This window comes from Xenopus laevis, chromosome 5S, assembly GCF_017654675.1.
Source record: "Xenopus laevis strain J_2021 chromosome 5S, Xenopus_laevis_v10.1, whole genome shotgun sequence".
In the NCBI taxonomy this organism is placed as follows: Eukaryota; Metazoa; Chordata; class Amphibia; order Anura; family Pipidae; genus Xenopus; species Xenopus laevis.
In genome coordinates, this window is record NC_054380.1 from 94,780,228 (window position 1) to 94,796,675 (window position 16,448).

Below are 16,448 nucleotides of genomic sequence, written 5' to 3' on the forward strand. Positions count from 1 at the left end.
TGGAGACATCAATGACTTCCTCGCAAAGTTTGAGAATAAATGGCTTTTGCGAAGATGTGCAGTGTATGTAATATAATGTCACAACAAGGGTTTTCTTGCGCCAAAATATTTAACAAAAACCCAGAGTAGGTGCTAACACTCTTTGCTTTCACTAGCAAATGATTTTACATTGCGAGCAGCGATAAACATTCGCAAAAACTCCATTTTAAACCATGCTTGTGATTTTTAATTACATTACCCCGTAAGATCCTTATCACATACCTTAAGTCATTTACATGCATAACCAGTGAGAAGAGGCAGAAAAAGGTCTGCAGCCTTTTAAGTGTTTTACACGTGGCTTCAGAGGTTAGTTAAAAGAAAAGGCATTTTTGGGCGGTAGTTCAGATTTCCTACAGACAAAAATTTATTTTTCCCTAACCTACCTGGTAGGAACACAAAGATATTATGTAGGGAGAAAATACAAATTCATGATCAGGTCAGGATGAAACTCAACAACTGAGCATTTCCCATACAATTAATCCTCTTCTGTAGCTCATATAGAAACAAAAACTACTGGAAATAGAGAAATAAGTGCATAAGCGCAACCTCATATGCAGCTGAAATCTATTTCAGAACTGCCCCCACACACATTGGGGCAGATTTATCAAAGGTCAAGGTGAATTTTTGAATTAAAAAAAAATTCTAATTTCGAGCTATTTTTGTGTACCTCGACTAGAGAATAGTCCAAATTCTATTCTAATTTGAAAAAAATCAAATATCAAAATGTATCATGTTCTGTCTCTTAAAAAAAGGGACTTTGACCATTCTAAAACCTGCCGAATTGCTGTTTTAGCCTATGGGGGACCTTCCAGAACTATTTGGAGTCAATTGGTGGACTTCGAAAAATCAAAGTTTTTTTGGGGGAAAAACTTTGATTCGAATTCAATCTAATGCGCTATTACTTCGATTCATACAATTCAAATTTGGCTGAATAAGGACCCTTTTGATTGAAAACTGACCTATTCTGCCAAAAAAAAAAAAACCTTTGACTTAATTTAGGTTGGTCTTTTTGAATTCAAATTTTTAATAGTACTTCAAATTCGACTCTTGATAAATATGCCCCATACTGTACATATTTTTCATGTCCTCATTTTCTAAAAGCTATGGAAATGCTGAATCACCGAAATTGAGTAAGAGTTGAGGAATCATTTGCTCACAATTACATTCATGAAATTGCTAGTTAAAATAATACTTTCAGTTTTCATTAATTTTTACTTTTTTTTTTTTGCTGACAAGGATCTCAAACCTGCGGTTGTCCAGTACCCAAAGCCATGAGAGACAGAAAGAGGGTCCTCATCTTGCAATAATTGTTCACACTAAAACAACAGTATGGCACGTCTCTTCATGCTAGATGTTGCTTAGTATCCTTTTGATATGATAATGACACACATCTTAGCAGATGAATATGCAAATTAAAGGCAGTAATTTGGTGGCATGCACCTGCTGACACTGTACTAGAATGCTAGTGTGTTCTGCTAAGCATTGCCACTGCACAAAGGCCTTGCAGAGGTAAATTAAACTCTAATGTGTTAGGCATTTTGCAGATGCTTCCAATTTTTTTTCACAAATTTTGACTTTGAGTATTGCCATTTTCCTTGCACTCAATTACATTTCAGTTTGGAAATTTTTGTGTCCTTCCTTTTCTGACTAAATGAATTCCACTGTCGCACATATTTTCTAAAGGCTGCATTTGTGTTCCGGTCTAATAGAAATAGCTAAGGGACGCATTGAGTTTTTTGAATCTTCTTCAAAATGTTGCAGCCAGCAAGGTGAAAAATGGTTGTCATAATCATCAAGGTAAAATAGACAGTTCATATTTTATTACAATTAAAAAAACAGAAATGAAAACAGGAATGTGCAAATACATAATGTCGACTCTTTGACTGGCAGATTCCTATCATTCACGCACTGCACTATACCGACCATCTCACATATAACACAGAACAGATGCAGAAATCCTTGGCTTTCCTTTTCCAAATATTTGAAGATCATGCCTGTAGGGGATGCTCAATGGAGTAAAGAGCCTATTATTTATCATATTTACTGTATGAAATGGTTAACAAAATAAAATGCAAATTTCTCAAGGTGTGTATCATAATTAACACTGCCCAATTGCTGGATTTGATGCCATTATTTTACATACATTTCCAAATGGAAACAAAAAACGGAAACATTTAAAGCAACAATAACGTCAAAAAATAAAAGTGTTTTAAAGTAATGAAAATATAATGTACTGTTGCCTTGCACTGGTAAAACTGCTGTGTTTGCTTAAGAAACACTACTATTGTTTATATAAATAAGCTGCTGTGTAGCAATGGGGGCAGCCATTCAAAGGAGAAAAAGCTCAAGTTACACAGCAGATAGCAAAAAAGCTGTCTGTCTGTCTAATGGTGTTATCTGTTATCCATTAGTTATCCTGTGCCATTTAGCCGTTTTTCAATTTCCGCCATTGCTCCCCAGCAGCTTGTTTATATGAACTATAGTAGTGCTTCTGAAGCAAACAGATCAGCTTTACCAGTGCAGGGCAACAGTACATGATATTTTCATTAATTTAAAACACTTTCATTTTTTGGTGTTACTGTTCCTTTAAGATGGACGAATGCCGTATTTGAAACAGCTGCTTCCTTATACATAAACTTACACAGAGGTACACAATTGCTGAAATTACACTGTGATGTCTGTCAATGTGTTGTGTATTTGGTTGCATATTTTTTACATAGCATGGTAAACAGGCCGTCTTACAGCAGACCATCTGGCATTTGCCAGAATTTACAAATTGCCAGTCCGGGCCTGTCTGAATGTTGTTTACTCTGGGAATAAGGACAAGACCAGAGGTGACATCGCAATAAATGAACTTAATGTATCACTTCCATCTCAGTGAAAAAGGTATCTCACTAACAAAAACAGCCTTGCACTGCCAACATTCATTTTTTCCAAGTAAAGTGACCTTTGTTTTGGACCATGGTTTTTGTTCACTAAAATATATAATTTGAATGATGTTTGAGCAGTTCATTTCTACCCCATAAAGCCTGACATTTGTATTGTTGTGTTTTGTTAGGTCCACGCTGGACAAAGACATATAGTTTACTTTAAATAATCAAAGCTAAGACCAGATGTGAGATGTAACTTGTGAAAAGATGCAAAATGATATACAGGTACGGGATCGGTTATCCGGAAACCCGTTATTCAGAAAGCTCTGAATTACAGAAAGGCTGTATCCCATAGACTCCATTTTATCCAAATAATCCAAATTTTAAAAAATAATTTCCTTTTTCTCTGTAATAATAAAACCGTAGCTTGTACTTGATCCAAACTTAGATATAACTAATCCTTATTGGAAGCAAAACCAACCTATTGGGTTTATTTCATGTTTACATAATTTTCTAGTAGACTTAGGCCCCCGTCACATTTGCGGTTTTACGCTGTGGAAACACGGCGCAATTTAAAAAAAAAAAAAAGACGTCCGCTATGTAAATATGCTAAGCGGTTTCAAGCTTTGGCAATGGCACACTACACTATCGTATTTAGACTATCGTATTTAGACAGCTTTTTTAAAAACTGCAGCGTGGACTGCACCAAAAATATGCATGTGTGTCCGGGACATTAAGGTATGAAGATCCAAATTACGGAAAGATCCATTATCCAAAAACCCCCAGGTCCTGAGCATTCTGGATAAGAGGCCCTATACCTGCAGTGCAGTTGTGCAAAAAAATGTATTTGCTGTTGCAGCTGTTTTAAGACACTGAACCCTGCTGTCTGTTCTTTAATCAGGGACTGGTAGTTGATGCAGTTAAAAAGTAAATTTATTTAAAGAAAATACATCTCAAAGAAATAGCCTTACACATTTGTGCCTTGTGGGCACTTAATCATAGGCATAATCATAGACTTAGCGATATACTAAACCCCACTACTCAAGTCTGTTGTGATGTTACTTTCCTACAAATTGTTTGCCTTTTAATTTGTATATAACTTTCTTATGGTTACACTCAATATACAGTACAAAAACTGCTATTTATCAATAGTGAATGCCATTTACTTGGCCATTGCCCCAACCAATCCAAATCCTTCAATAAGGAACCTGTACTGTTTATTTTGCATTTATTTCTTTAAAAAAAGTTGTATAATTTGCAAAACTTTGTTTCTAGAACCCACTCTCAGATAATTAAGATGAAAAGAAAACAAATCAATTCTTAAAGGACATGTAAACCCCTCACACAAAAATGTAATCAGTGAACAGCCTCTTTGAAATCTTTAGATAACTGACAGTTGTTCAAGGGTTAATAGTAAGGCTGCAGCATCTACTTACTCACTTAGGATTCCTTCTGCTTCACTAACCCACTCTGCCCCCTCCCTCAGGAATTTGCTTTGGCTGTTGGCTCATGAGCTTGCTCAGTTCTTAGCTCAGATGACTAAACACACCCTCCAGTCTAACAGCCATTGAAGAGTTGGTATTGTAGGTTCCCATAAATAGAAACTCTGTTCTAGCTGTCTGCTCCTATTTTTAAATCTTAACCCCTTTCCTGAGCTCAGAGTAACCATTACAGGGCTCAATCCAAGCATTCCACAAGTTACCAGGGACAGCAAAAAGGCACTCCAGGCCTAAATGGATTTTTATTAAGTATACAACATTTGTGGTTTCTGCGTCACAATGTGAATTTAATACAAGACAAATGTTATAAGTAAATATCAGAATGGATTTTTTTTATCTAGGTAATATCAGTTAAGCAGATCTTTATAATCTAATGGAATTAAAAGTCTGATCAAAATAATCATCTTATGTGAAATTGAATTGCCATTTTATCCTTCTAACTCAAAAGCCATGTGGGCTTTAAAATGTATTGAGAAGAGCACATTCTTTATTGACGTGTTGTCACCAGCAGTCAATCTATAAATTGATGTCCTTCCCAGGTGTATGATATGTTGTAGTTAATAAAATACCCAAGAGATTCAAAAAACCCCAAGTTCCATTGCTTATTCTTTTTTCTGTTTCAATTAATTAAAGGCAATCTCTTTTGCTGTTTCATAAACAAGAATTAAATGGCACCGGTTAAAGTAAACACATATACTAACAAAATATATTCAGAGTCTGCTGAGCCACCCAGCCTTTTGTCTTTGCCTTCTTTTTATGGGCCTTATTTAAAGATGCCATATTTTAAGCAAACACAGAGATGTAGCTGGGAAGATGTAAATGTTTCCAAATCTGTCTTCTGTGATTGCCCAATGGGGTGTATGTGTGTGTAACAACTATCAACCAAAAATATAGATACCATTATTGTGGATGATAATTACTCCCTTGATAAGGGGAGCCAATAATACACATGATTCATTTCAGCAGTAAGTAGTCATATTTTCATAGTTACACATAATGATTCTTTAGAGCAATTCGTGACGAATGTCAATTTAAAAAGATTTAATTACATAATCATATTTTCTCTAAAATGTTCACTTTTACAGATTAAGGTAATATACAGTATAAATGGAGCTACAGTATAAGTATTAATGGAATTTTAGAATCTGCAAGTAATGATGGGTCATTTATGATGAACCTGGACAAAAGTACAATATTACCAAGATGCACAAGGGCACACCCATTAGTGCTCATGTAGAGAGAGCTCTACTGCCTTGGGTCTGGCTGCACTCTGTCAGGACTCATAACCAGGACCGCCATCAGGGGGTACTCCTGTACTGGGCCCGGGCCTGAAGGGGGGCCCGGCTGTGCTGCACTTTTCAAAAGAACTGGGCATCCCTTGACAGCGCTGAAGCCATGGCGGCTCTTCCGAAGTCCGGAGCCGTTGAAAAGTCAAGCAGCCGAAGTTCCGAAGCCAAGAAAATAGCTGAAGTTGAAGCCCCGAAGCAGCAAAAAGACCCAAAGTCACGAAGATAGATGAAGTTGAAGTCCTGAAGCGTCAAAAAGACCAAAAGTCAATTAAACAGACGAAATTTAAGTCCTGAAGCGGTGAAAAGAGCCAAAGCCATGAAAATACCCGAAGTTGAAGTCCTGAAGCCACGAGTTCAATTCTACTGAATGTGTAATTTTTTTTATTTTTTTAAATCCCTGGCCACCTATGTATTATTTTAATACTCTATAGGCCCCTGCCACCAATGTTTTTTTAAACTTGTAGGGGGTCCTCATCACCAATGTTGTTGTAAAAACTTTTACGGGGGGCCCTGGCGCAATTTTTTAGTTTTTATTTATAGGGTCCCTGACCACCAATAATTTTTTTAACTTGCAGGGGGCCCTGACCACTAATGTTTTTTTAAAAAAACTTTAAAAAAAATTCTTATGTGGGACCCTGGCGCCAATTTTTTTTATAATTATAAGGGAGCCCTGACCACAAATGGCTTTTTATAACTTGTGATTGAGGGAGGTTTACCATTTTTAGCGCTGGTGTGGACTTCTTACTGTGGTGTGGGATCTGGGGTGGGGCTTGGGGGCGGGATCTGGGGTAGGCGGGGACCAGGGGGCTGAGAAAATGTTGCTGTACGGGCCCCGTGATTTCTGATGGCGGCTCTGCTCATAACTGATACAAAATCTGGGACAAGATGCAGAATGCAGAGTCAGTGGAGGCAACTGAGCCTTGTCCTTACCACCTGCCATTGGATGACATGCACGTTAGGTGGCAGGTAGGGGGCAGGAGGGAGGCTGCATGAATTCCTTCCACAGCCTGTCCTTCATGTATACAGCACTTGGTAAATAAGCCCTGTGAAGAGCAAATTTAATGTATTTCTGCTTCCTAGTGTAGAACAATTTGAAAATAACTTTACATCTTTGTAGAGAACTGCTACTACAATTGTGTGCACTATTTTTTTTCAAATTCATGATTAATACAAATAAATTCAAATTTATTTGCACATCATGAAGAAGAAAAATGATTTCTAATATATGGTCAACATGTAGACTTACAAAAATAGACGGAAGGAACATAAACTCTACAAAAACAAAAAATATTTATTTTCTTTCCTATTTCCAGCTAAACCCCACAGCTAACTAGATTTGTGCTAATGTATTGTAATAAAAGTGCTGAAGATTTATCTAAGTTACAAGCCACAACAAAGCACACAAAGTTAAAACTGCAGCAGACTAATTCAGGAAGTGCCACTGAACAGACAATGACATACTGTTACTAACTGGCTGGCAAGAAACAGCTAAATACAATTAATCCTCTGGGTAATTTCTAACAGAGAAATCTGCGGTGAAAAAAAAATTGTGACCACACAGTTGACAACATTATGTTTGTCAAAAGCGATGTCAGATTGTATTATTAATTTATTACTCAGACTAATTGCTACTGAGTTGTCATAGACTCGTGATTTCTTGTCAGTTCTGTTGACCTCATCCCAGCTGAGAAGAATTTAGCTTTTTTTTTAAAAAAGAGGAAAGAAGACAAACATACTTGTCAATTTAGCCCACCCACATATCACTGAGCCAACAATTCTTTAGTGTGGTTCACCACACACCAGCTCCACCTGACTGCTTCTTACCTGGTGCGTGACCTTCAATTGAAAATTCCAACAATGTACAACTTGTGTTTGGCAAATGTTTGCCAGCTGCCAGATGTCTTCATTCTTATAACACCTTCAAGTCTGCTTCTGGCAGAGATCCACATACAAAACAAGCTAAGCAGTAATTGCATTGCCCATGCTCTGCAGAAAAAAAAACACAGGACAAAGCTAAAGTAGTGGCAAACTGAATGGGAAGAGAAAGGCTTCTTCAAAATATTTATGAGGAAAAACAAAGACACATGGAGCTGAAAAATAAAAATATATTTCTGTAAAGATAGAATCAAATATACACAGACAGTGAGTTGGAAACCTTTATGTTTGTGTTTTCAGCGTATGTCTTAGGTCTTTCCATTAATGCTTATCATGCCTGACAAGGATAAAAATGTATTTTGTAAATGTTTAGAAAACAAAAGTAGGGAATTTATCATTTCCTAAAAGTGTTTAAATAGAAGCTTTAGACAGAGAGTTGGGTCTCTCCTAGGTATAGATGGGAGAATGTCACGCAATGTTCCCAAACCCAGAACAAGGGCCAAGGTTCCGGTCACAGCTCTTGCTTCTCTCTATAACAGGTGCCTTTCACTTTGGGAGGAGCCTCTACTCAGATGTTGCCAGGTCTTAAAATTAGAGAACCAGGGCACAGATTCTGGGCAGGCAAACAAACCAAAGCACTAATAGGAGGAATTGAGTAGAAGCAGAACGTAGTCAGAGAAAGGCCAGGGTCAGAACCGAGAGAATAGCAAGGTACCGAGCCAGAACCCAAGAAGGTAGTTGAAGTGCAGACTAAACTTCAGGACAGGCAGCAATCGTCAAGGTCAGAGTCAGGCACAGGTCAATACACAGGACTCAATACAAAATCACACTTATGCGCTATACAAGGCAGAACCTATGTTGGGATGCATCCCCACTGCGCCCAGGTAATATTATATTACCCCACCTCTACTGGACCCCTTGGCTTATCAGGAAAATTAACATGAAACTGACGCTTGAGACAATCAGCATGGATATCAGAGATAGGAACTCAAGATCTCACATCAGGACCATAACCCTTCCAATAAGCCAGATACTATAGTTTTCCTCTGGAGATGTGGGAGTCAATTAACTTATGTACCAGATGCTTAGACTGACCATTGATCATAACAGGAGGAGAATGTTGACAAACTGCTCTGGCAGGCTTTAATAGAAATATAAAAGATGATACAAATCTTGAGCTCAGGAGCCAATTCCAGATGATAGGTAGTAGTATTAATAATCTCAGAAACAGGAAAGGGACATAACTCAACAGAAAGAACTTTCAAAGGAATATTCTTAGAAAACAACCAGACTCTATCACCAATCTGATATCCATGTGACTCTTTCCGGGGTCTGTGAGCAGCCATTTTCTGGGCAACCACTGCAGAAAACAGATAATTTTGAACCTCCAGCCAAATATTAGAAAAATGCTCAATCAGAGAATTAGCAGCAGGAACTTTTCATTGATCAGAGAAAGAAAAGGCCCTCCGTTGCAAACCATAACCATAAAGAAGGGAAACTCCCCAGAAGAAGCGGGAGTGGCATTATTATGAGAAAACTCAGCCCATGGAAGGACACTTAATCATAAGGCTAACTTACACATAATAGACAGACTATTTAAAGGAAAATGAGCCATTTAGCAATTGGATGGACAGAGTTTCTAAAGATAAGCCAATCCCATCGATTTTAGTACACAATTCTAGTATTTAGGCTCAGTATAGTAAATGCACCATGTATATATACAATATATTATAACAGGTCACATAATGTAAATAAAAAGTAGAAGAGGTACAATTAAATAAGTCAATTAGTACAATGCACATAAAAAGAAAGGTTTCTTATATATATATATATATATATATAAGCGACTGATGTTTGACAATTTTTAATGGCAAAGTACTGTACGTGTTCCCTTATTCTATCTTTTAGTTTATGACTAGTCTGACCTATGTACTGTTTCTTACATTTTTCACATGTTAATAAGTAAATTAATTTTTTTGCATTACAAAAAACAAAAAATGTAATTTACTTATTAACGTGTGAAATATTTAAGAAACTGTACATAGGTCAGACTAGTCATAAACTAAAAGATAAAATAAGGGAACACGTACTTTGCCATTAAAAATTCAAACCTACAAACATCAGTAAGTAAACATTTTGCAGAGTGTAGCAATAGAAGCCTTTCATTCTTAAAGGAAAACTATACCCTTCAAGCAATGTAGGTCTCTATAAAAATATATTACATAAACCAGCTCATATGTAAAACCCTGCTTCATGTAAATAAACCATTTTCATAATAATATACTTTTTTAGTAGTATGTGCCATTGGGTAATCATAAATAGAAAATTTTAAAAAATTTTAAAAAATAAGGTCAGCCCCCTGGGATTGTATGATTCATGGTGCAAACAAACATACCATACAAACCATACATGTTAGGTCACATGAGCCAATTAACAGACAGAGTTCTGTCTTTTGCTTCCACACTGCTTCCTGTTACAATTAGAGTTGTAGTATTTCTGACCACGTGATCTCTGAGGCAGCACACAGACCATCACGAAATGGTGGTGTAAGGCAAGAGATGTAAAAGGACAATATTTACTTAAATATATATACCAGTTTAATCTGTTGCTCAAGTATTCATTTTGAGGGTATAGTTTTCCTTTAAAAGTAACTGGTATAGATAAAACTGTCCAAAATATAAGAGGAGAAATTATAATATACAACAACCTTTATTTTGTTTCTCTTCATTCTGTCTTCATGCAGCAGTTGGATGTGAGATATTCATTGACAGTTAGATCCAATTTATCTTATAGGGGGGCTCCTTTTGCCTAGAAGATGTATTAGAGCTCACTCTATTAAAATCACAAGACATCACCTCTCTCTACATGCAGGATTGGTGCAAAAGGCAGTTATTTTGTTAGACACCCAACTGCTGCAAGAAGACAGAATGAAGAGTAACAGATTCTGAGAGAGGGATAGTGAAGATAAACTTGGATTATTTTCAACAATGCAGAATATTTAATTGATTATATTCAGAAAGTTTCTTATTTCAGTATGATGAAGCTTATATTAAATTTTCATTTTCGCAATAGTTCCCCTTTAAATAGTCTGTCGGTTATGTGTAAGCCTATGATTAATTTTCCCCTGGAGACAATACATTTTGATCATAATGTATTTAGTTAGCCAAAATCTATAAAGTCTACAGTGACTGTATAATAACCAGAACACTACTTCCTGCTTTGCAGCTCCAGGCAGTAACCAATCAGTGACTTGAGGGGGGGAACACAAGGGTCATAATTATTGAATCTGACCTGCATGCTAAGGATCAATGTGGCCTCCCTTCAAGTCACTGACTAACTCAGAGTTAGAGAGCTGAAAAGCAGTAAGTTGGGTTATGTTCTGTCCTGTTAGACATCCTGTCATTCCAGGCTTTATAGATTAAATTTTTGGCTAACTAACTATATTAGAAACATTTTTTTTTATTTTGCACAGCAGAACTGTTCCTTTAAGGTTCCTGATTGGTGCCTGCCTATCACTCAAATGTTCAAAAGAATCTACCTCAACCAGAAAAGGAAGAGAAGAATCATAATGGCAGACAATTGGAGCAGAGGGAAATGCCTCTTTTAGCAATTTAAAGGCCTTTACAGCATCATCAGGCCATATGCTCAGGTCTGCTCCCTTCCTGGTAAGAGGGGTAATTGGAGCCAATGATGTAGAGAAATATTTGATAAACTGTCTATAGAAATTGGTAAATCCTAGATATCTCTGAATAGCACAGAAATACAGAGGTTGTGCACAGTCTAGAATTGCCTTGAACTTGGTTAGATACATTTTCAAGCCGTTTTGGAGATGATGTACCCCAAAAATTTAACTTAAAATACATTTCGCTATTTAGTTAATTGGCATATAACTGATTATGTTTCCATCTATGTAGTACCTTGAACATGACAGCGATGTTCTGCCAGATTAGAAGAAACAATTAAAATGTCCATTTAAGTATACTACTACTGTACGTAGTGACCCAGAAATCGCAAAAATATCATTAACAAATTCTTGGAAGATGGCTGGTGTGTTACAAAGCCCAAAGTGCATTACAAAGAGCATCCATTTTTTTACTCCGGTGAATTTTCGTGCCGGTTTCGTGAATTTATTTGCCGGCATCGAATCGCGGGAATTCTCCACGAATTCGCACCTGGCAAATAAATTTGCCCATCACTAAATATAATAATTTGATTATAATGTCCAAAATGTATTTATATAAAAACACTATTTAAATATGGCTGTTCTCTAACCTTCTCTACAGTGTTGGTTCTTACTCCTGAAACAATGTTACAGAAGCAGCTAATTAATACACCTAGGGGGTTATTTATCAAAGTCAGAAAAGTTCTCACTATTTTATGAAAAGTACCAAATAGGGATGTAGCGAACGTCGGAAAAAAAGTTCGCGAACATATTCGCGAACTTGCGCAAAAACGCGAGCGGTTCGCGAACGGTTCGCGAACCCCATAGACTTCAATGGGAAGGCGAACTTTAACATCTAGAAAAGACATTTCTGGCCAGAAAAATGATTTTAAAGTTGTTTAAAGGGTGCAACGACCTGGACAGTGGCATGCCAGAGGGGGATCAAGGGCAAAAATGTATCTGAAAAATCTGCCTGTGTGTGCTTGGAAGAGATAGTGTAGGGGGAGAGCTGTTAGTGATTTCAGGGACAGATGATAGTAAGTTTGCTGGCTAGTAATCTGCTTGATACTGCTCTGTATTGGAGGGACAGAAGTCTGCAGGGATTTGAGGGACATTTTAGCTTAGGTAGCTTTGCTGGCTAGTAATCTACTGTTCTCTTTAAACAACTGCCATACGTTGACCTTGTAGGCATTGTTTGCCCAGTTTTTTTGGACGCAGCCACTGAAGCACAGTTGCCAGAAAAAATATGCCATATAAATGCTGAAAATAGTCATTTTTCGCCATACGTTGACCTTGTCAACGTATACACTACTACAGCGGTGGATACGGATTACGTAAAATATATTATGGCTGCTTGAAAAAAGTCACTCCGGTGTTTTTTCTGGAGACGGTAATATTATGGATATTTAGACAGAATGTGAACAAGGTCACACAGCTAGTTGGCGGGTTGAAGAAAACAGTGTGCAAATAATGCCTACAAGGCCAACGTATACACTACTACAGCGGTGGATACGGATTACGTAAAATATATTATGGCTGCTTGAAAAAAGTGACTCCGGTGTTTTTTCTGGAGACGGTAATATTATGGATATTTAGACAGAATGGGAACAAGGTCACACAGCTCGATGGCGGGTTGAAGAAAACAGTGTGCAAATAATGCCTACAGGGCAAATAATGCCTAAAAGGTCAACTTATACACTACTACAGCGGTAGTAAAATAAAAAAAGTAAAATAAAAAAAAAATGAATATTAAAAAAAAAAAATTAAAGTTGGTGCTGCTGAACTACTAGGAGCAGCAGATTAGCACACCAGTCCCACTCCCCAACACTGCTAGACTAATAGCACTGGGCTCTTATAGTAGTAGTAGTAGTAGTAGTAGTAAAACAACAAAAAAATAAATAAAAGCAGTCCTTACAAGGACTACTGTTATTGCAGCAGTCAGCAGATGAGATCAGAAGCAGGACAGCTGCCCACTGCAGCTACATACAGAGCACTGCAGTAGAAGGTAGATTACTAGCCAGCAAAGCTACCTAAGCTTAAATGTCCCTCAAACCCCTGCAGACTTCTGTCCCTCCAATAACAGAGCAGTATCAAAACGATTACTAGCCAGCAAACTTTCAACTGTCCCTGAAATCACTAACAGGCAGCAGCTCTCTCCCTACACTATCTCTTCAGCACACACAGGCAGAGTGAAAAAACGCTGCAGGGCTTCGGTTTTTATAGGGAAGGGGAGTGGTCCAGGGGAGAGCTTCCTGATTGGCTGCCATGTACCTGCTGGTCTGGGGTGAGAGGGCAAAAAAAAGCGCCAACAATGGCGAACCCAAAATGGCGAACGTCGCGCGACGTTCGCGAACTTCCGGCGAGCGCGAACACCCGATGTTCGCGCGAACAAGTTCGCCGGCGAACAGTTCGCGACATCTCTAGTACCAAATCCCACTGACTTTTCCCCCCTAGTTATCAATAAATTTTCCAAAAATTTCTTGTGCAGGAAAAAATTGTAAAAAAAATTCTGAATTGTTCGAATTTTTCGGATTTGTCACTGCAACCTTCGATTTTTTTGGATTTGACACCTGAAAACCTATAAATCTTCAGATTATTGAATGAAACCAAGCAAAGATCAGGATATAAGACTTCTACATGAACTCGGCAGGCCTAAATTGGAGTACTTTTTAATTCTGTCTTTTAACACCATCGGGATTTAATAAATCATGTACAATTCAAGGTTTTTTTTCTCTAAAATTGTGTTTTTCCCCTTTAAAAGTCCAACCAGAAAAAAATCGGACTTTAATAAACAACCCCCCAAAATTGACTACTACTACATTCTTTCAAAAGGCAAACAGATACTAATTTCAATAGCATCCACATATACATATATATCTTTCATTTGGAGATGCATTTAGAATATAGATGTTTTTGGGTAGTGCTTTTTGTTTCAGCCACCCTTTATTTGATTTATGAAACCTGTTATAAACTAAAAAAGTAATTAAAAATACTCTTATTATTATTCATAACTTTGTTGTTGCTAGGGAATTAATTATAGTTTACTTTGAACCCTTTGGTCTCCCAAAGACACTCTTTTATTAAGTCTAATTTTTTTTTACATGTTTTCTATAGTATATTTGGTATATTTATGGCTATAGTTAATCACTTTCTGCGCTTCAATTAGGAGAAAAAACTGATAGATTTAAAGCATAAATTGTGGTTTGTGCATTAAAGTTTTTAGTTTTGGGATTTACTATAAAGCAAAGCAAACTTTGTCCTAATCTAACAATCTCATTTGAGATTTGAGACTTCTGCATCTCTGAAGAGCATGACAGAGAATGGGGATTAATGAAGGATTATGTCATAATGAGTTGGCAAAGCAGATCTATGTCCTTGTCTGTTGCTGCCAAAATTCAGCTCTCATTTCCAGCAAGCAAAGCCTATCGGGTAGAAAGTACAGAGACCCTTTAGAATTGAAAAGTCTGATGCATAATGATGTCTAACTCTCCTTGTGCCAAACCTCTTCAGAACTTTCAAGGTCAAAGGCCAATGCAGTGATTCACTGGGGCTTGATGCTTATCTAAGCTTTTGCAAGAAAATAAGAATGTTCTGTAGTGTTATTAAAGAAATGTTTGTTCCTCATTCAATAAACTGAAACGAAAGCAACGTAATGCACATTTACAAACCGCAAATCCTATTAACCACTTATTTATGTTATATATATATATATATATATATATATATATATATATATATATATATATATATATATATATATATATATATATATATGTAACATAAAAATATATTTTAACCAATGCAACATCATTTTAGACCAGAAACATAAAAACTAATTGTAGATATTAATAATAAAAAGAGGACATTATTAATACTGTAAATACAGGTATGGGACCTGTTATCCAGAATGCTCGGGACCTGGGGTTTTCCAGATAATGGATCTTTCTGAAATTTGGGTCTTCATGCATTAAGTCTACTAGAAATTCATTTAAACATTAAATAAACCTAATAGGCTGATCTTGCTTCCAATGAGGATTAATTATATCTTAGTTGGGATCAAGTACAAGCTACTGTTTTATTATTACAGAGAAAAAGAAAATCCTTTTTAAAAATTTGGATTATTTGGATAAAATGGCGTATATGGGAGCGTATATGGGAGACAGCCATTCCGTAAATCGGAGCTTTCTGGATATCGAGTTTCCGGATAAGGAATCCTATACCTGTACTATATTAACAAAATAAATGGTTTTCTGAGATTTAAATACCTTAATTTCAATCAATTGTACAAAAACAGCACTAAAATTGGTAAAAGCTAAATCATTTTTCATTTTAGTTTGCACTAATTGGTAAAAAATATCAAGTGGTTTTAATCATAAGTATTTACAAGTTTAAACACTCAAGCACAAAGTAATTGATTCTTTAAGACAAAAGTATTATGTTTTTTCAGCTTTCCCTCTTTATTTTGTCCATCAAAGGGTTAAAGCACTATAAAGAAATTTTAATAACAGTAATAATAACACTTAAGGAGTTTGCATTACAAAAAACAGTTTTAAATATGGATGAATCAACAAGCACTGTAATGTTAAGTAGGGCTTTTATACTACTACCATATTCGTTATATGGAACTTGGAAATGGTTGTAGTATATTCCATCATCAAAGAATCATGAAAATATAACGGTAGTCATAAAAACCTCAGTAAAGAGGCAATAAAGAGGGTTTAAGCAGATAAACCATTTATTGAGCACAAATATAAAAAATATATAATAACCACTCACTTGCTGGCTCTCACTTCATGTTCAAAGGCTCTGGACTAAATTGACAATTCATTGCTCAACAATCTGTCATGTAGGTCTTTAAGCCGCACAGTGGCTCTTAAAATATGTATTCGGAAAGTACAAACGTGCTGAATATATTTGCAGTCTTTTTGTGCCAAAGATTTAGAAACAAATGACCTGCGTTAATGACATCCATGTAAAGCAAAATTGCAAGACCACCCTGGTGTAAGCAGAATTAAGGTACAGAATAATACTCCTTATTCATATTCAAATTCGGGGGAGAGAGAGAGAGAGAAAAAAAAAAACTACCAATAGCCATACAGATAAACTAAGTTCGGAATTTTACTTTGTGGAACATGCCTGATTTTACTTTTGATTTGATATTACAGGGTCTTTGTAAGCAGACACTTATCAAGGCTTTAATGCCCGAAATGGCAAT

At 36.5% G+C, this 16,448-nt stretch overlaps 1 protein-coding gene across 6 annotated transcripts in view; it reads right to left on the bottom strand.

Moving 5' to 3' along the window:
• LOC108718087 (transcription factor Sox-2) overlaps positions 1-16,448 on the bottom strand; it is a 278,551-nt gene that overhangs the window by 115,538 nt on the left and 146,565 nt on the right. For 5 of the 6 annotated variants that reach the window (XR_005961616.1, XR_005961612.1, XR_005961610.1 and 2 more), the window contains one exon: positions 7,522-7,683. The gene's annotated coding sequence lies outside the window, so the exon portion shown is untranslated. Of the gene's footprint in view, positions 1-5,730; positions 5,938-7,521; positions 7,684-16,448 lie in introns of those variants that run through there. The other variant, XR_005961617.1, reaches the window with a different exon arrangement.